Raw genomic sequence first — 21,425 nt, 5'->3', positions numbered from 1 at the left:
TCCAGCCTGAAGTTTGCAAGGCTTTGCTAGCTTCTGCATAGCATATGCCTGCCTTCGCCAAAGCCTGACTTTCAGTACAGTTAGGATGCTGCTGTACTATATCAGTAGTCAGATTAGGTACAGGTATCTGCCACAAAGGATTAGGGTTAGTCTGACTTTGCACGCCCATATTGTTAGTCATGCCCCAGGTATTTGGATAAGAGCCCTGGATTTGCATGCCAATATTAGTATTCATGCCCCATTGATTAGGATTCTGGGTTTGCATGCTAATACCATCTGTGTTTATACCCCATGCATTTGAAGAAGGAACAGAAAATAAATTCTGTCCAGAACCTTGTGGTGTACTAAAAATATCTGAAGTATACACAGGTATGTGAGTGGTTGTAGTACTATCACTAATGACTGGATTTTGCATATCCTGAGTGACCAAAGGTACTGTTGTAGTCTCAGCTTTCACAGTCTCCTCACTAGGATTACCCTCACTAGCAAGACTAGTGGCCATTTTGGATCTAACTGATTGCTCTGGGACTGTTGAATAAGTATGACCAGAACGCAAATGTAAAACGTTCAAATCCTCATCCTGTCCTTCAGAAATATCCTCATCACCTTGATCCTCAATATGTCCTTCACTCATTTAATATGTCTGAGCACTTTTATTTGATGTATCAACCCACTCATAAAATTCTGAGTCTAGTGGGATTGGCTAATCCCTATTTCCCTAATTCTACGTCCCCACTTCACTGTATCCATCTAACCTTGTCAGTAATTCCCCTCCCAGTTACAGGAAGATAAACTGACAAAAAAAAAGGATAGTTATGGTAAGTGACAGAGAATGGAACACATATACAATACACAGAAAGTATATTTATTTCAAGGGAATTCTGAGAAACCTTTATTTCCACTCATCAACTAACTAACGTGTGTTGATTCAAGTGTGTGTGTGTGTTTGTGGATTAATGCATGGACTCTACCTAGATATGAAAGTCCAGGATGATGTTCCACATTCCACGTTCCACACTCCACCAGACTCCTCCAACCATGCACGACAGCCCGCTGGGAGTTAGCAACACTCCAGGCAGTGACGCCACTCGACGCACCACATACGATCGTGGCACCACATACGCCCGCTCTCGCTCTCCCTGGACTCGCTGCGGCCGTCCGCGCCTCTGGAGTTGCCAGAAGTCGCTCGCTAGTTGATCCACTCCTCACCGCACTGGCTTGAACTCTCCTTATCTCGCCTCTCGCACACGAGAGCGAGATTGTTGCCAGTTGCGTTTGAAGATGGTGATATCTCGCACACCACAGGGCGAGATAACTGCCAGTTTGTGCTTAAGATAGGAATCTCGCACTGGCAGAATAATGGGAGGAATTAATATTCACCACTCCAGTTTATCTGCTCCACTTAACTCACGAGTAATTAGTCCCCTTACAACAGTAGAGTAAGATTTTCTGTTTCACCTTCAGGAACGAGCGATTGCAAGGGTTACTGGTTCACAGCATAAATCCCTTTAGCACGTATCGTATCCCAGCACTGAGCACCAATTTAATGTATCGGTACACGGCTAGCACTAAATATCGTACCACCGCTAGCACCAATAAAATGTATCGTCGCACTGCTGGCCAAACAATTTAATGTAGCCGTTATGGAGTAGCAGTTGACTACATATTAAGTGTTCTGCTGTGTAGTATAACTAGACCACCGTGTTGGATCGACGACACTGTCTGTAGTACACGTCAGCCACTCGCCGTCACGCCCGACACTTCCCACCAAAGGTCCTCTGCCACGAGAAGGTGGAAGCTGGTCTGTTATCAAGTGGTAGCGTAGGGTGACAGAAATGAGCAGATTAAATCTCTCTTTATTGGGTACAGAATAATATAACTGCGACCCGAGAGATATGTAGGAGCGACACCACCTCCCTTTATAACTGTAAAGCGATCTCTCTCTGACGCTGTACAGTCACCGAGCCGGACAAGGGCGCGGTGCTTAGGTCAGCTAAAAAGTGAGGTGCCGAGCATTACATATACTCTGGGCTTATGCAAAAAGTAGAGATAAATGACAACTCTACTAGCACATTATACACCTCTATAAAATGGTATTAAGTACATTCACATATACCAACATAATAAATGGTTCCCCAGGACTTTACACTTACGCACTATTCAGATATCTTATCACTTCTCCTAACCTTCATTTTATAATTGAAACAGGGTGGCCCTTGTGGTCTGCCATCCACCTTCTTCCTATACCACAGCTAACAGCGAAATGATATTTGGTTGTTCATCATTCACACTTCATTACACACTGTTATTTATGACTAAACAGCTTTAAAAATTATGTAAAATGTGTGATACTACAACTTCATATGGAAAAAGATGTTGACTCCAGAACACTTGGAGTGATGTGGTTTTTTCTTTTTCGTGTGTGTGTGTGTGTGTGTGTGTGTGTGTGTACTGGATTTAGGAAGAGTACCGGTACTGTTTTTGGGGAAGTGAATGTCCTCTCTCTCTCTCTCTCTCTCTCTCTCTCTCTCTCTCAAGAAATCTGCCTGGTAGTAGCGAGGCAAAGCGATGAAATATAGAGTGTAATCGTACTAGACTTAAATCTTCTTGAAACTCCTTACTCAATATGTGTATTGCCTGACGCTGCATGCTGTGGGGGTCGGCCTGAGCGAAAATACTTCCAGATCTTTCAGTCCCTACCCAGCTCCGACCATTACACATCACCCTTCCTCATGTAGCCTACTTCCCACACCATGTCTAAAAATCATCATCACCATCATCATACCACTTTCATACTCCCCTCACTATAACCATCATCATCATCATCATCACCATCATCATACCACTTTCATACTCCCCTCACTATAACCATCATCATCATCACCATCACCATCATCATACCACTTTCATACTCCCCTCACTATAACCATCATCATCATCATCATCATCATCATCATCATCACCATGTCACTCTCCTACTCCCCTCACTATAACCATCATCATCATCATTATCACCATCATCATCATATCACTCTCCTACTTCCCTCACTGTAACCATCATCATCATCATCACCATCATCATCATATCACTTTCCTACTCCTCTCACTATAACCATCATCATCATCATCATCACCATCATCATCATCATCATCATCATCACCATCATCATATCACTCTCCTACTCCCCTCACTATAACCATCATCATCACCATCATCATCATATCACTTTCCTACTCCCCTCGCTGTAACCATCATCATCATCATCATCATCATCATCATCACCATGTCACTCTCATACTCCCCTCACTATAACCATCATCATCGTCACCATGTCACTCTCATACTCCCCTCACTATAACCATCATCATCATCATCATCATCATCATCATCATCATCATCAACAACATCATCACATCACTTTCCTACTCCCCTCACTTTAACCATCATCATCATCGCCATCGTCATCATCATCACCATCTTCATCATCATCACCATCATCATCATCATCACCATCATCATCATCGCCATCGTCATCATCATCACCATTATCATATTCATATACTCCCTTCACTATAACCATCATCATCATCGCCATCATCATCATCATCACTCATATCCTCCCCTCACTATATCATCATCACCATCACCATCATCATCGCCATCGTCATCATCATCACCATTATCATATCACTAATATACTCCCCTCACTATAACCATCATCATCATCATCATCATCATCATTCATATACTCCCCTCACTATATCATCATCACCATCATCATCATCATCATCCAGAGATTCAACATGGTGTCTTCTGTATAATTAACCCCTTCTGAACGAGGGGCCAGGTGATCTGGATATATTTAGACTCCATCGAACTAAAGGAGTTGCGTGGAGACTAAGTAGATAGATATACCGATAGATACACAGTTGATAGACAGTATACCGATAGATTGAGGTATACCGATAGAAAGATCGTATACTGATAGATAGACAGATAGTGATAGAAGGAGTAGAGACAGTAAGTATACTAATAGACAGATAGATATACCAATAGATAAATATATGGATAGATAGATTGATTGGTATAAAAGAGACGAGGAGGAGTAACTGATTGAGACGAAATAGAAATACATATACACCTTGAGAGAGAGAGAGAGAGAGAGAGAGAGAGAGAGAGAGAGAGAGAGAGAATAACAGATTGGAGGAGTGAGAGTTGAAACACAGAGATCATTTTTTAAGCGGTAGATAATAATCCCCCCAAATAATAATAATAATAAAAATAATCATAATAAAAATGGCTGTAACCTAACCTTCCCTCCTTTGTAACTGTATCCCAAGGCCACATGTGTCAATTATGTATCATACGTATTGGCCATCCTAACTCTAACACCTTTTCCTAAGCGATTTATTTTATTCATTACCCCTTACTGTCCTCTTCTGTGTTACATAAGTCATTCCAATAACGCCATACTCTGCATTAATAACATACAAAAGGATATTAGCAAGCCATATACAAAAATAAATCGCTAAGGAAGAGATGTTAGGGAGCTTCCTTGATCGATGAGAAGTAGACTTCAGACCTACTTAAGTGTTTCTTAGGCCTAACTGACTCCTTGTAAGAAAAGGGGAAGAGGAGGGGGAGGAGGGGGGGAGGGGAGTGAAAGAAAAATGTGACTGTCATCTTAACCCTATCAGTCTTTCTTTCCTTCCTTTGTTTTCTTTTTCATTTCTTCCTTTGTTTTCCCTTTCGTTTTTTTCTTTCATATTTCTTTCTTTTTCTCTTTTCTTTGTTTTTGTTCTTTTCATTTTCTTTCTCTCTGTTCTTTTCTTTTTTCTTTTCTTTTTCTTTATTTTTTCTTTATTCTTTCTTCCTTTCTTCAGTCTGTTCTTCAGTGGTGCGGGAAAGGGACGCCTTCACGTGGTGGCACAGAAATGATTGTGTGATGCAGCTGCCAGGTTCTCAATAGGTCCTTCAGTCCCCCCCATTCCCCAAAAAGGAGGATGGTGGGCTGCTGGAGAGAGAGAGAGAGAGGGGGGGGGGGTAAGTTAGTAATAAGAGACTTGGTGATATGGAACAATCTAGAGAGAGAGAGAGAGAGAGAGAGGTTTAGTAATAAGAGACCTGGTGATATGGAACAGTCGAGAGAGAGAGAGAGAGAGAGAGAGAGAGAGAGAATGGTTAGTAATAAGAGACTTGGTAATATGGACCGATCGAGAAAGAGAGAGAGAGAGAGAGAGCCGTGTACAACCTAACCATACAGGTAATACCGTCCATATCATATCAAGCATGTATGAAATCTGCATAGCACTGAATATTCTCAAGGCTGCCCCTCCCCTCTGCTTCCTCCACCCTCCCCTGTTAGCAGAAGCATATGCAAATGATGGCGTGTGTGTATTGTTGTTTCCTGTGTGAGTGTATGTGTGTGTGTGTGTGTGTGTGTGTGTTTGAGGCATACACACACACACACACACACACACACGCACACACACACACACACGTCCCAGGCTTCTTACTATAATCAAAAGCGTTCCTGGACACTTAGTTTAGTTCCAAGAAAATATTACTCGATATTCCTCTTACCCACATCCTTAGCGGTATTACCCTCGTCTTAGTTAGAGCTGTATTTCGTGGGGTAATATATATGCAGTCTGACTCAGTCTTAAAGTATTGCATCATCTTTATCATCAGCATTATCATCAGCATTGTCCTTCTCATTATCATATTCGTCATCGTTTTCTTTTGTCTTTGCCTTTATCGTCGTCTTTATCATCTTTATTATCAGCATTGTCGTCGCCATTATCATCGTCTTCGTCATTGTTTGTCTTCGTCTTCGTTATCATCTTTGCCATCAGCATTATCGTCGTCATTAAAATCGTCTTCGTCTTCATCTTCGTCGTTGTCTGTCTCACATCTTCGTCTTCATCATCTTTATCATCAGCATTGTCGTCATCATCATCATCGTCGTCATCGTTTTCGTTCGTCTTTGTCTGTCTTCATCGTCGTCTTCGTCATCATCTTTATCATCAGCATTGTCGTCGTCATTATCATCGTCTTCGTCGTTGTCTGTCGTCATCTTCGTCTTCGTTATCATCTCTATCATCAGCATTGTCGTCATTATCAGTATCGTCTTCGTCGTTGTCTGCATTCATCTTCGTCATCGTCATCATCATCAATCATCATCAAGAAGTATGATATTACAGTACAGGTGTATTGCAATGTATTCTGGCTTATTAGTAGCAATTGCACCCTCAGACTCAGGTGAACTTCCGGCTGTCTGTTTACCTGTGTATGTATATCTGTCTACCTGAATCTGTCTGTGTCTGTTTGTGTATTTATCAGTATCTGTCTGACTCATTCTGTTTTTATGTCTGTCTGTCTGTCCATCTATCCATCTTTCTTATCTATCCATCCATCCATCCATCTCTGTCTATCCATCCATCAATCTTTCTCTGTCCATCCATCCATCCATCTTGCTCTATTAGTCCCTTTATCCATCGATCTATCTGTCTATCTAATATTCATTCCAAACACCCCTACTACATAATCAATAAATTCCGTCACCCTACCTACTTCATCCCTCTGCCCTCCCACTCCCCACCTCTTCCCCTCCCCATTCCCCTTCCATTCCCCACCCCTCCCCCTCCCCACTCTCCTTCCACTCCCCACCTCTTCCCCTCCCCACTCTCCTTCCACTTCCCACCTCTGCCCGTTCCCACTCCCCTCCCATTCCCCACCTTTTCCCCTCCCCACTCCCCTCCCACTCCCACTCTATCCCCTACCTCACTCCTCTCCCACTCCCACTCTATCCCCTACCTCACTCCTCTCCTACTCCCACTCTATCCCCTACCTTACTCCTCTCCCCCTCCCCTCATCTTCCCACGGGTAGTTAAATAAGCCATTCAAGTGCAAGGTAAGACTAATCTCAAGACTTGATACCTTAAGGCGTCGGGATGGGGGAGGAAGGAGGGGAGAGGAAGGAGGTAAGAAGGAGAGGGAGGAGGGAGGTAAGAAGATGAGGGAGGAGGGAGAAAGACGGGGTAAGAGGGGGGAAGCGGGAGTAAGAGAAGAAGGAAAGAATGGGGTATGGGGGAGGGAGAGGAGGAGGAAAGAGGGAGGTATGGGGGGGAAGAGGAGGAGGAAAGAGGAGGGTATGGAGGAGGGAAGACGAGAAGGAAAGAGGAGGGAGAGGGAAGAGGAGAAGTAGAGTTGGTGGATTCTCTCACAGTCTCTCAACATTGTTTCCTGTGCTGTTTATTCGATCGCAGTTTTTAATTCTAAACATTTTCTCTTCAATAACCATTCATCGGAAGTGCCGTTATTTGTTTATGTATTTATTTATTCATATAGTGAGGTAGTTAGCAATTTATTATTATTATATTATTATTATTATTATGATTATGATGATGATTGTTATTATTATTGTTGTTGTTGTTGATGGTGTTGAGGGGTAATAAATGGAGAGGTGGAAGGTGGAGGGAGAAATGGAGAGAAAAATTACACCTTGTCTGAAAGAACTGAGAGAGAGAGAGAGAGAGAGAGAGAGAGAGAGAGAGAGAGAAGCTGAAACGGGGGAACAAGTGGAGAAAGAAGTAGCATACACTGAAAAAATAAATTCAGGAGAGAGAGAGAGAAGAGGAGGAGAAAAGAGTGGAGAGGTGAAAAGTGGAGGAAGTGATGTGGAAGTGGAAGAGAAGTGGATATAAAGAGCTTCTGTGTAAATTCTGGAACTTTCACTTTGTCTTCCTTTATTTTATTATTTTTATTATCATCTTCATTGTTTTTCCTTGTTCCTCGTCCTATTCTTTTGTTTTTTGTAGAGCGAGAGACTAACGAGGAGAGTGTATGTGAGTGAGGTTGAGGGGGGGGGAGGCCGAGGATGAGATGGAAGGATGGAGTGGAGAGGCCTATGAGAGAGGGGGGTGTGAGCTGGGGGGAGGGCAGAGAAATGGCGGGGGACGGCAACATGGAGGCGATTTGTTTGTGGCCACCCCATACGGGATTGAGGCGTCTGGCAATAGACAGATAGAGAGATAGTTGTTCCTTGTCATCTCAGTCTTTTGTTTTTCATTCCGTCTTTTCATTATCTTATCGTTTTTTCATGTTCTTCATTTTTACAGCACGATTGAAAACTGGCTGACTTGAGACGAGGTCATAGCGTGTGACCTCAGGGATAAGAGACTGAATAAAGAGGCTGCTAGAGATTGAGCAGCGTTCAGAACCGCCATTCGGTGACCAATGCCGACGCGTGCAAAAATGGAACCTTTATAATTCATTGAACGAAAGATAAAATGTCGACCTTTCCATTGAGAGAGAGAGAGATTTTGGATATGGCCGGTTAAGATCCTTTTGTACGTTATTTATGCAGAGTATGATGGTGAAGGATTTATATAACACAACGGCCATACCACGTTGAGTTCACCGCTTCCCGTCCGATCAGCGAAGTTAAACAACGTTGGGTCTGGTTAGTACTTGGATGGGTGACCGCCCGGGTACACCAGATGCTGTTGGCTCGTTCTCCCTACGTGTCAAGTGGGGTTGGTGGAGGATTAGTGCCCCTCCCTGTAAAACAATTAACTCTAAGCCCTTGACCACCCCGTTTGGGATACATGGCGTCTGGCAATGAATGAAATGAAGAGGACAGTAAGGTGGAATAAGTAATAAAAATCGCTTGGGAAAATGTGTTGACCGACGAGAATACGGAACGTCAGCCTAGAAAAAACAAGCACTTTCATCCCTACTCATGAACAACCCTTTCCCATAATTTGACCATTTTTATACACTTTCCTTCAGGGCATCACCATTTTTTTTTTTTAAGACCAAAAAATATTCGTCCCTACTCAGTGAAAAAACCCTCCTCCCCCTGTTTTCTTCTTCTCTCTCTCTCTCTCTCTCTCTCTCTCTCTCTCTCTCATTCTTGGAAGCTAATTAACTCGTACGCTTATTGGATATTGCATTTTTTTTTTCCGCAAAATTTCTCCACGTTTCATTGCTTCACTTTTATCCTCCTAAGTTTCACTCTTACACTGTTTCATGTTCTGATCCTGAGACTTCCCCCCCTCCTCCCCTCCCCCTCCCCTCCCCTCGATTGCATTTCTTTCTCTCCCCTCCCTCATTCTGTCTTTCCTCTTTCCTCTTTCATTCCCTCTCCTTCACCTCTCTCTCCTATTCTTTCCCCCCCTCTTTCTTTCTTTTCCCTCTTTTTTTTCTGTGTCTTCTCTCCCTCTCCGTCCATCTTCTCTCCCTCCCTCCCTCCTCTCTCATTCTTATCCCTTTCTTTTTCTTTTCTTACCTCACTTTCTTTCCTTCCCCTCTCCCTCCTTCTGTCCTCCTTCCCCCTGTTCCTGATCCCTTCCCTCCCCCTTCTTCATCCCTCTCTCCTTCCTCCTCTGCTTCATTCCCACCTCACCAGATCTCCCATTCATCCTCCTCCCTCCTTCCACTTTCATCCACTCCTCCCCCTCTCACCTTCCTTTCCTCTCTCTCTCTCTCTCCCTACCGCACATTCCTGCCTTCCCCCATTTCTCCCCCCCCCCCCAGGAAGTGTCCCCCCTCCGCTATTATGTGGTCACGGGACTCAGTGCCAGACCCACCATACTCCACTTCACCCACGCTTCCTCCCCGCTTCATCCCCGTTTCACGCCCACTTCACCCCCGCTTCACCCCACTTCATCCCAACTTTATCCCATCCTCTTTTTGCGTCACCTCACCCTCTTCTTCCCGTTTCTCCTCATCCTCTTCTTCCAGTTTCTCCCCACCCTCTTCCTCCCACTTCCCCCACCCTCTTCTCTCCGCTTCACCCCACCCTCTTCCTGCTTCATACCACCCTCTCCCGCTTCACCCCACTTTCTCCACTTCACCCTCCTTTCACCCCATCCCACCTCACACTTCTTTTCTCCCCCTTCTCTCTCCTGAACCATTTCTCCTGGGCATTGTTCCTACTCCACCCCACTCATCCCCTCCCTCTTTTCCATCCTGTCCCACCCCATTTCAATCCTATCCCTACCCCGTTTCACCTCCCCAAGTTTGATTTCACCCTACTCCACCTCTTTCATTTCCACCCCATCTCATCTCACACCACACCATAGCACACCACATCACACCACACCACACCACACTACACTACACCATAGCACACATCACACCCCACCACACTACACTACACCATAGCACACCACACCACACCATACCATACCACACCACACCACACCACACCACACCACACTACACATCACATCTCACCTCACCTCACCTCATCATACCACACCACGCGACACCACAATACCTCACCTCACCTCACCTCATCTCACCTCATCATGCCACACCACACCACACCACCTCACCTTACCTCACCTCACCTCACCCCATCATCCCACACCACACCACACCATCCACCCCATCTTTCCCAATCCGTTTTCACTCCCTCCTAATCCTACATTACTCCACCTAAACCCTCCCCACTCCACCTCTTTCAGTTTTAACCCCCTCCACCCCACCTAACCCCAAACCACCCCACTTCTTACTGTTCCATCCTGCCTTCCCCCACTCCATCCCACCTAACCCCATCCAACATCTCCTCGGCACTTTCCCCTCTTCCTTCTTTCCCTTTGTACCTCACTTTTTTCTCATTACCCCCACCTCACCCCAAACCTTCTCAACCCCCACCACTTCACCCCAACACCCTCCACCTCACCCTCTTCCACATCACACCTTACACCCCATCACCCCTCCACCTCATCCCCCCACCTTACCCTCCTCCACATTATCCCCCCTTTTCCCCCTCCCCCACCTCCCCCTTCACTTCACTTCCCCTATTCCGCCCCGCCCCGCCGCGCAGAGAGTTGCGGTTAGCTTGCGGTTGGTAACGCGCGGCTCCGGTTGCGGTAAGGGGGAGGGGGAGGGGGGAAGGGAAGCAAGGAGGGGAGAAGTGGAATAATGGAAACGAGGGAGGAAGAGAGAGGGAAAAAGAGGAAGAGGAGGAGTGGGGAGAATGGAAGAGAGGAGATATGAGAGAAGTGGAATAAGAGAGAGAGAGAGAGAGTCAGTGGAAAATAGAGTGGAAAAGAAGACGGAAAAGGAGGTAGAACAAGAATTAAAAGATGACAAGGAAAAGGGATAAAGGAAGGGAAACAGGAAGAGGAAGAAAGAGTAAGGTAACTAGAAGAAAAAGAGGAAGGAGAGGAAGAGGGAGGAGGAGAAAAAGGAAGGGAGGAATGAGAACAAGGAAGAGGAAGGAGAGAAGAGAAAAGAAGGAAGGAAGGAAGAGAAAGGGAAGGAAGGAAGGAGAAAAAGAAGTGGACAGAGGAGAGAAAAAGAAGGAAGGAAGGAGAAAAAGGGAGGAGGAAGGAGGAGAGAAAAGGAAGAAAAAGAGGAAGAGGAAAGAGGAGGGAGAACAAAGAAGGAAAAAGAAAAGAGGAAGCAGAAGATAAATTGGAAGGAAGGAGAAGAAAAGAAAAGGGAGGGAGGAGAGAAAGAAGGAAGGAAGGAGAAAAAGAGGAAGAGGAAAGAGGAGTGCATAGGAAAGAAAGAAGGAGAAAAGAGGAAGAGGAAGGAGAGAAAAGGAAGGAAGAAAGAAGGAAGAAAAGAGAAGGAAATACATAGAGGTTAATGGGTAAACGTAGACGAAAAATGATAATAAAAGTAATAATAATGATAATAATATAATAATAATAATAATAACAACAACAACAAAGATAGAAAATGGAAATAAAAGGTGGAAAAAAAGAAAAAAAAATTAGAGGAAAAAGAAAAGAAATTTTTTTTTTTTAGATGCGTGTCTCTAATTTCAACACGACGGAAGCGAAAATAAAAAAGAACAAAAAAGAAAGAAAGAAAAGATGACTCTAATGAAAAGAAGACGATAAAAATGTGTGTGATGGCGACGAAACGTGTATAATATTTATTATTGTTGTTATTATTATTATTATTATTATTATTATTATTGCTGTTGTCATCGTTATTGTTGTTATTTAGAACAATGTCCATAAAACGAAAAAAGGAAAGGAAGGGAAAGAACGTGTATTGAAAGTAAAGAAAATGAAGAAGAAAATGGAAGGAAAATGAGAGGGAAAGAAGGAAAGAAGACGGGAAGTAAGGGAGGGAGGACATGAGGGAGGGAAGGAAGGAAAGAAGACGGGAAGGAAGGGAGGGAGGACATGAGGGAGGGAAGGAAGGAAAGAAGACGGGAAGTAAGGGAGGGAGGACATGAGGGAGGGAAGGAAGGAAAGAAGACGGGAAGTAAGGGAGGGAGGACATGAGGGAGGGAAGGAAGGGAGAGAGGCTGGAGAGGAGAAAGGGAGGAGGGAAGGAAGGGAGGGAGGAGTGGGAGGGAAAAAGGCGACCGGAAGGGCGGTTGATTGATTGATGAAAATGGTCCAGACACTGAAGAGAGGAGGGAAAAAGAGAGGAAGAGGAGAGGAATAGGAGGAGGGGAAGGAGATGAGATGGAAAGGAGATGGAGAGGAGGAGGGAGAAGAGTTGAGAAGGAGAGGAGGAGGAGGAAAGGAGAGAAGAGAGGTGAGAAGGATGGAAGGGGGAAAGGAGGTGAGAAGGAAAGGAGAAGGAGGAAGAGGAGAAGGTTAGAGAATAGAACGTAAGGAGGAGAAGGAGACGAGGTAAGAGAAGGGAAGGAGAGGGAAAGGGAAGGGATATAAAGAGAAGAAAAGAGGTAAGAGGCAAAGGAAAATGAACAGCAGGAAGGAAGGATGAGGAAAAAGGAAGAGGAAGGACAGACAGAAGGAAAGGGAGAGGAGGAAGTAAAGGAAAAAGAGAGGAGAAAATAGACAAAAAGAAGTATATGATAAAAATGTAAGAGGAAAAAAAGAGGAAAGAAAAGAGGTAAAAAGAGAAAACAGGAAGGAGAGAAATTTAAGAGGCTGGGGGGAAAAGGGGAGGAGAGGAGGGAAAAAAGTGGAACGGAAGGAAGTTGATTGATTGATGAAAGTGTACCTGAAGGCTGGACTGAAGGAGGAAAAACGAGGGGAGGAGGAGAAGATAGGAAGATTAGAGAGAAAAGGAGAGGAGGGAAGGAAAGAAAATGAGAGGAGGAGAAGTGATGATGGACAAAGAGAAGGAGAGAGGAGGAGAAGAGAGCAAAAGAGAGGAAGGAGATAGAATAAAAAGAGAGGAGGAGAGGAAAGGAAGGAAAGAGAGAAAACGAGAGATGGGAGAGGGGGAGAAGATAGGAAGGAAAGAGGAGAAAAAGAGAGATGGGGGTGGAAGAGGAAAGAGGAGGAGGAGAGGAAAGAAATAGAGACAAGGCGAGAAGGGAAGGAGAAGAAAGAAGAGAAAGAGAGGAAGGAAAGAAAGAAATGGCGAGAAGGAAAGGGAGACAAAGAGGAAGGAAAGAAAGGGAAGAGGAAAGAGGAGAAAAATAGGAACGGAAGAAAGGGAAGCGAAAACTAAGAAGGGACGGGAAGAGGAAAGAGGAGGAGGAGAAGAAAAGAGAGAAAAGGCGAGAAGGGAAGGGAAAGGAAGGGAAGAAGAAAGAGGAAAATTAAGAAAGAAAGGGAAAGGAAGGAGAAGGGAACTCTATGAAAGAGAGGAACAGGGAAGAAAAGAAAGGGTTAAAAGAAAGGAAAAGGTGAAGGGAAGGGAGCAGAAGGAAAAGAAAGGAAGGGGAGAGAGGGAAAGGGAAGGGAAGGGAAGGGAAGTGAAAGGAGAGAGGAGGGAAGGGAAAGGAGAGAGGGTGTCTGGTTGTGGTTAGGTGGGGGGGGTTGTGGTTAAAGGGGGTGGAGGGGTACAGAGAGAGAGAGAGAGATAGAGAGGGAGGGAGGGAGAGGGAGGGAGGGAAGGAGGGGGATAGCCTATCAAGTAACAGCCTCTGATATAAAACCCCAGCAAGTGATGACCCCTCCTCTTTAATTTATTCCATCCTCCTTATCTTTCTATCTATCTGCTTATCTATCTAGCTGTCTGTCTATCTGCTTATCCATCTAGCTGTCTGTGTGTATGCTGTGTGTTTGTCTGACTACCTCTGTATCTATCTGCAGTACCTTTCTGTCTGTCTATCTAACATTCTCTCTCTCTCTCTCTCTCTCTCTCTCTCTCTCTCTCTCTCCAACTCTATCTCTCTTTTTCCTCCAGTCTCTCCATTCTCCACCTCTCCACCCTTTCCTTCAGTCTCTCCATTCTCTCCACCCTTTCTCCCATTCTCCATCTCTCCACCTTCCTTCAGTGTCTCCACCTCTCCACTCCATCCCGTCCATTCTCTCCACCCCTTCCACCTCTCCGTCTCCTATTCTCCAGCCCCTCAGTCTCTCCACCCCTCCAACTCTCCATTCCTCCACCCCTCCACCTCTCCACCCTCTGCATTTCTCCACCCCTCCACTCTCTGCATTTCTCCATCCCTCCACCCTCTCCATTTCTCCACCCCTCCACCTCTCCACCTTCTCCATTTCTCCACCTCTCCACCCTCTCCATTTCTCCACCTCTCCACCCTCTCCATTTCTCCACCTCTCCACCCTCTCCATTTCTCCACCCCTCCACCCTTTCCGCCTCCCCACCCAACCTCGTCTGGAAAGGAAAGTGGAAAATAAGCCAGGAAAATGACAGTCAAGGGTAATGATGGGGAAAGATGCTGTATTGGGAGAAAATAATGTGTGTGTGTGTGTGTGTGTGTGTGAGAGAGAGAGAGAGAGAGAGAGAGAAAGGGAAGAAAATGAGTAAGGATATGTGAAAGAAAGGAAGAATAGTAGGAACTAAAGCATGAGAGAGAGAGGGAGAGGGGGGGCGGGAATTGGTATGAGACGTAGGAAATCAGGATGCCAGACACTGATAGATTTACAGATACATAGATGGGGAGAGAGAGAGAGAGAGGGGGGGGGGGATGTGACAAGCAGAGAGCAGACAGGAAGCTCTGAATGGAAGTGAAATCGGGAAGAGAGTTAGGGGGAAAGTTTGGCTAAGTGAGAGAGAGAGAGAGAGAGAGAGAGAGAGAGAGAGATTAACTGATTACAAGAGGATTACCCGAATGAGGGAGGGATAAAAGCATCTTCTGTTAAAGATGAACTGCTCTTTAATAATGCAAATCACTTATCTCCCTCCAGAAATCACCACCATCATCATTATCATTATCGCCATTATCATTATCATTATTATTATGGATTTCCACGTATTAATATCGTTGGAGATCTTTGTATCCGTCATTATTATTATTATTATTATTATTATTATTATTATTATTATTATTATCATCATTCTTATTATTATTGTCACAGGTCCAAAAATCTCCAACTATCATGAATCTTCAACCCCAGTTTTACTCCACACTCTTATAAATACATCAACATGGAAGGAAATCCCGCGATAAAATTATTTCCCAAAGGTATGGTAAAAAAAATCGAAGGTCATTCATTTGCGATATTTTGGTCCCTATATTAAGTGGCATTAGAGGCTTTTTTGTACCGTAACACATCTTCCTAAGCTATTTATTTTACATGTTGTACCTTAACCTTGAGGTATATAAGGGAAGGGGGAGTAAGTTGGGGGGAGGGCAGTCAAATGGTGGGTGACAGCGACGTGGAGGCGTTTTGTATGCGGCCACCCTTTGCGGGATTAGGGCGTCGGGCTATAGATAGATGGATAGACAGACCTTAACCTTCTGTTCCTTGCTATTTATATTGATACTTCCGGCATCCCATTTTCAACACTTTTCAATTGCTCTTCCATACACGAAAAACCAAGACCTAAATGAGGCACGAATTGGTCATTGAAGGCTGTTTGGTCCTTCATGGTCTGTATATATTTTTGGTGGCCGTCTGACCAATGGGTTTTGAGTTACAAAAAAATATATATTCTGATAGGTGGAGAGCAGTAAGTGTCTGTGTTGGTCTTCTGGTTCTTCTTCTTCTTCTTATTATTATTATTATTAATATTACTACTGCTACTACTGGTGCTGCTGCTGCTGCTACTATTTTTTCTTTATCTATTTACCTGTCTATCTGTCTCTTTTCTGGGTCACGTTGCATCTGCATGGGTTCGATTTTAAATTCATGTCATTTTGTTATTATCCCTGATTCAACCTCCACTGTATGATTATCTACGTAGGCTACTTTATTGCTCTCTCTCTCTCTCTCTCTCTCTTTCTCTCTCTCTCTCTCTTTCTCTCTCTCTCTCTCTCTCTCTCTCTCTCTCTCTCTCTTTCTTTCCTAGTAACTTAAGATGGTCGGTATAACTATAATTCTTCCTTTTTTGCTCTTACTGTATCTGTCATTTTCTTTCTTTCTTTTTTTTTTTTTTTTTTTTTTTCCATCAGCAACTTAAAGGCCTGGGGTTAAGTTGCTCATTATTTACATTTGAGGCTCGGGTGACCAGCTTCCCCTGCCCCTGAGCGGCATTATGTGAGCAATAAAATCCAACCACCCTCAAATATAAACCTATTCTGGTCGTCTCCGTTTGGAGCACCTAAGCCTACTGGACCACATGGCGTCCTTTGCTGCTATGGTTACCACCCATACTACAGGTTACCACCCAGCGTAGTAAATGGCTTGGTGGGTTACAGGATTTGGTTTGTCATTCAGTGTTGCGTCATTTGTAAGTAGGACTACATGATGTGAGTGGATGGTTGGATCCTGCAGTTAATTTCACATTTTTTTTTTAGTCATTTTCATCTCCACTTCATCATTTAAAACTAAATATGTAACTTTAGGGATCGAGGAAAAATGAGTGAATGATGTTGATGGTAAAAATGAGAGAGAGAGAGAGAGAGAGAGAGAGAGAGAGAGAGAGAGAGAGAGAGAGAGAGAGAGAGAGAGAGATGTGATATAAAACGAGACAGAAGTATAGATAAGGAAATATGAAAATAAGAGAAAAATAAAATTAATGAGAGAGAGAGAGAGATGTCCCTTTGGCAGATCAGGGAGACTCAGCTCTGAAATTTGGAGCTTTATTTTGTTCCAAGATAAAGCAGAAGGACGACAGCCAAAGCAATATACCAGACCTCTCTCAGCTTAGGAATATTAGCTAGCACAGTGAAAAGCTTAGGAATATTAACTAGCAGAGAAGAGAGGGAAAATACTACCATGCCTTTCTCAGCTTAGGAATATTAGCTAGGAGGGTGAAAATAAACTTAGAAATATTAACTAGCAGAGGAGAGAGAGAGAGAATATTACTAAACCTCTCTCAGCTTAGGAATATTAGCTCGCAAAGTGAAAATAGACTTAGGAATAGTAACTAACACAGAGAGAGAGAGAGAGAGAGAGGAAATAGAACTTAAGAAAAATGGCTAAATCTTAAGGAGAAAAATGGCTAATCTTAAGTCTCCCCAGATTCTTCTTTGTCAGGATATAATTAACTCTCTCTCTCTCTCTCTCTCTCTCTCTCTCTCTCTCAGTTTAATTCCTTCAAGCTGCACAGTAATCTCTTTTTCCTCCTTCTCCTCCCTCTCTTCTTTTTCCTTTTTTTTTTTTTGTCTTCCTCTTCTCTCTTTTTCGTAGCCTATTTTTTTTTCTCCTCTCTCTCAACCCTCAGTTCGGCGTCCTCAATTCTTCTCCCTCTCCTCCCTCCCCTCCTCATTCATTCTTTACCTTCTCCTCCTCCTCCTCCCCATAGTCGTTCCTTCCGTTCTTCCCTTTCCCTCACCCTCTCCCTTCCCCTATTCCCTAATCTCTACTCCTCCTCCTCCTCCTCTTCCTCCTCCTCCTCCTCCTCCTCCTACCCCCTTATACCTCTCTCATCCTCTACTCTTCTGCCTTTCTTTCCTGCCGTCTATCTTCCTCTTTTCCTTCTCATTCTTTTCCTCTTCCTCTTTTTCCTCTCCCTTTCCTTCCCACCCACAGCCCTCAAATTCCCTGTTTTCCTCCTCACCTTCACACTATTTCCATCTCCTCTTCTTCCTTCCCTCCTCCCCCCTTTCCTTCCCTTGTCTCTCCTTTCCTTCCTTCTCCCTCCTTCATCAGTCCTTCCCCTTCCCTTCTCCCCATCTCTTCCACTTTCCCCACGTTCTCTCTCTTCCTCTTCTCTTTCCTTCCCCTCCTTCTCAAACACACATACCTTTCCCTCTCCCTCCCCCGTTTTCCCCCTCTTCCTTTCCCCTCCCACTTCCTCCTAAATCCTTATATTTTTCCCTCCCTCCTCATCCTCCCTTCTTTCCACTCCACCCATACTTTCAAATACTTCAAATACTTTATTTCCATAAAATATGGTTATTCTTACAAATCGGTATACAAAGTCACAGACAAAAATAGTCATGTCATATTCGATACATGATAATATCAACTACAAATCACTTAAAATTAACTCCCTAAGTTTAGATTTGAAAACATGTAAGCTTCCGGAATGAGTGATATCAGTAGGTAAATTATTCCACAGTTTGGGTGCTAGTATGGTGATGGCTCTGGCACCAAAGTTTGTTCTGGCTCTAGGCACAAAAAGGTTATTTCGCTTTCTTGTTGTACTGGCTGTGTTTTCAGTGACAGTGGACAACTTTAGATACCACTCCGGATAAAAACCATTGACAGCCATATAAACAGTGGTACATCTGTCAAAAATATGTTTATCTTTAATCTTTAACCACTTTAATTCCTTTATGATGGGGGTTACATGGTCATACTTTCTTGCTCCCCCGATAGCTATTTTAGCTGCAAAGTTTTGTAATTTCTGAACTTGGTGAAGTAAGGTATCATTTGTCGTACCCCATATACCTATACAGTAATTTATTATGCTAAGAGCTAGAGACTGTACAACAATTTTTCGAGTTGACTTATCAAAGTTTTCACATATTTGATTTATGAACATAAGTGTTCCCATGACTTTCATATTTAATTCAATAATATGCACATCAAAAAGCATATATCTGTCGATGTAGACACCTAGATTTTTTACACTAGTGCTCGGGTAAATGTGCTCGCCAGAACAATTTATGACAGTGTTAGGAGGAATATTTGATAGAAGTCGTCTATTACCTATGAAGATACATTGTGTTTTTCTTGGATTTAGCATAAGTCCATTTCTAAGAAAGTAATGTTTTGCAATCCGTAAGGTTCCTTCTGTTTTGGAGATAAGAGCCTCGAGATTATTTATAGTGTCAGCATGGAGAAATTGGGTATCATCAGCATATTGCACCAAAGAACATCCATTTATACTCTCAGCAAGGTCATTAACATAGATGGTAAACAAGAAAGGACCAAGGATTGAGCCTTGAGGGACCCCGTAAGCTACATTCAATTTATCAGATATAGTGTTGCTCAGGCGGACAAATTGAGTCCTATTTTCTAGGTAACTTTTGAACCAGAAGCAGTCAATATTAAGCTTAGCACATTTACTTAAAAGAATGTCGTGACTAATACTATCGAAAGCTTTGGAGAGGTCACACAAGGTTAACAGTGTAACTTGCTTAGAGTCCATGTTATTATATATTTTATCTGTTATGAGAGTAAGAGCGGTCTCGGTGGATAATCTAGGACGAAATCCATGTTGGGTATTAGACAGTGATTTGTTAGATTCCAAGAAGTGTATGAGCTGATTGGTAACAACTTTTTCGAGTATTTTAGAGACAATGGGCAATAGTGAGATTGGTCTGTAATTGCTTACATCATTTACATCACCACTTTTATAGAGACGAAGTACCAATGCATGTTTCCAGGCTGTAGGAAAAATGCCTGTTGCGACAGAAGTATTGATAATACAGGTTAAGTAAAAAGCTATAACACAGAGTGCGTCCTTAACAAATCTCAGTGAAATGCCATCCGAGCCCACAGAACGAGTCTCATTTAAGCCTTTTATCGTAAGAATGATAGTGTCGGTATCTACAGGATGAGGTCTAAAAAGATTACATTCACTTGAGATTATATTTGGAGAATTGATAGAACCTGACACGTTTTCACCATGGAGGACTTCTTGTGTTCGTTCATACGTCTTCTTACCGACATTTGCAAAATGAAAATTAAATTCGTCAGCTTTATTTTTATTATCACAGTTGTAGCCGTCCGAGTTAATTTTACAGTTTGGGATAATTTCTCTTATTATTTTCCACGTCGCTGAAGTGCTTCCTCTGCTATTACATAACCGACTGCGATAGTAGTCTGCTTTCCCCTCTGTAATGAGAGCTTTAACAAGCTTCTTTTCTTGTTTATATTGTTCATAGAGAGCTATATTATGTCGATCAGATTTAAGTTTTTTATGAGTATCATTTCTAACGCTCATAGCTTGCCGTATACAATCGTCCATCCATGGTGCTAACGGTCTTTTAATCTCCTTAGTTACAAAAGGAGCACAGGCATTTAAACAATTAACAAAAGTATCAGCAAAAATATTCACTTGTGTGTTTACATCATCAGTTTTCAAAATCTTATCAAAATCGTCTGTGTTCTGTAGAAGTCTAAGACAAAAGTCGTCTTTGTGGTAGTTCCCAAGGTGACGAAAAGTTCGAACAACGGGCGGTCTCTTAGGTTTACTAATCTACTGAGATGCTAATAAGATCATGATCTGCAATTACTTGGGGAATAACATCATAACTGTTAATGACACCAGGTTTGTTAGTGATTACAAGATCCAGCAATGTTGCAGACGTAGGTGTGACTCTAGTAGGTTTATCTATTATCCATTCCTTCCCTCTCTTCCTTTCCTCCTCCTCCTCTGACTTACACTTTTCCTCCCCCTCTGCCCCTCCCCCTCCCCTCTCTCATAAGCTGTCATACATTATCATTTCCCCTCCCTTCCCAAATGCCTATTATGTTTCTCCCCCCCCCTCCATCTTTCTTCCCCCTCCCTTCTCCCTCCTTCCATTCCCACTCCAGTCCCCATACTTTTCTTTCCCTCCCATTACCCTCTCTCTCCCCTCCCTTCCCTCTCTCTCCTTTCCCCCCCATCCTCTCTCTCACTCTTCGCACTCCAATCCCCATACTATTTTTCCTCTTCCCCTTCCCTCCTGGCCCCTCCCCACTCTCCTTTCCCTCCCCCATCCTCTCTCCCTCCCTTCCCACTCCAATCCTCATACTTCACTTCTCGCTCCCTCCCCTCCCCTCCCCTCCCCTCCCCTCCCCTCCCCTCCCCTCCCCGTAATTTCCTCAGCCTTTGTGACTCCCAGGATAATCTTCTTCAATTTCCTTCTGTGTTGTGTCTAATTGCTGGCCCACGCACACACGTACATGCTCACCTTCACACACACACACACACACACACACACACACACACACACACACACACACACACACACGCACACACACACGTAGTTACGTCAAACGTTACAGACTTTCGTACACAACAGGCATGCACATACACACACAAAACATACACACACATGAGGGTCAAACACACACGCACACGCTGTACAAAGACTTACACGTACACGAGATCAAATGTGCACACAAAAACAGTAACGTGTGTGAACTGAGGACGTACATCCCTTCCCCCCCCCTCTCTCTCTCTCTCTCTCTCTCTCTCTCTCTCTCCCCTCTTGCCCTTTTTTCCTCCTCACCCTCTCTCT

General features: G+C 43.7%; 1 non-coding gene across 1 annotated transcript; it reads left to right on the top strand.

The window, feature by feature from the left end:
* The first annotated feature begins 8,395 nt into the window (after positions 1 to 8,395).
* On the top strand, positions 8,396 to 8,514 carry LOC145397710 (5S ribosomal RNA). Its single transcript, XR_013897025.1, has one exon. It is a non-coding gene; the product is annotated as a 5S ribosomal RNA (ribosomal RNA).
* Positions 8,515 to 21,425: the final 12,911 nt, after the last annotated feature.

Source organism: Coenobita brevimanus, chromosome 42, assembly GCF_032717465.1.
Source record: "Coenobita brevimanus isolate Jiangsu-jjx chromosome 42, ASM3271746v2, whole genome shotgun sequence".
Classification (NCBI taxonomy): Eukaryota; Metazoa; Arthropoda; class Malacostraca; order Decapoda; family Coenobitidae; genus Coenobita; species Coenobita brevimanus.
This window is presented reverse-complemented; position numbering and strand designations above follow the sequence as displayed.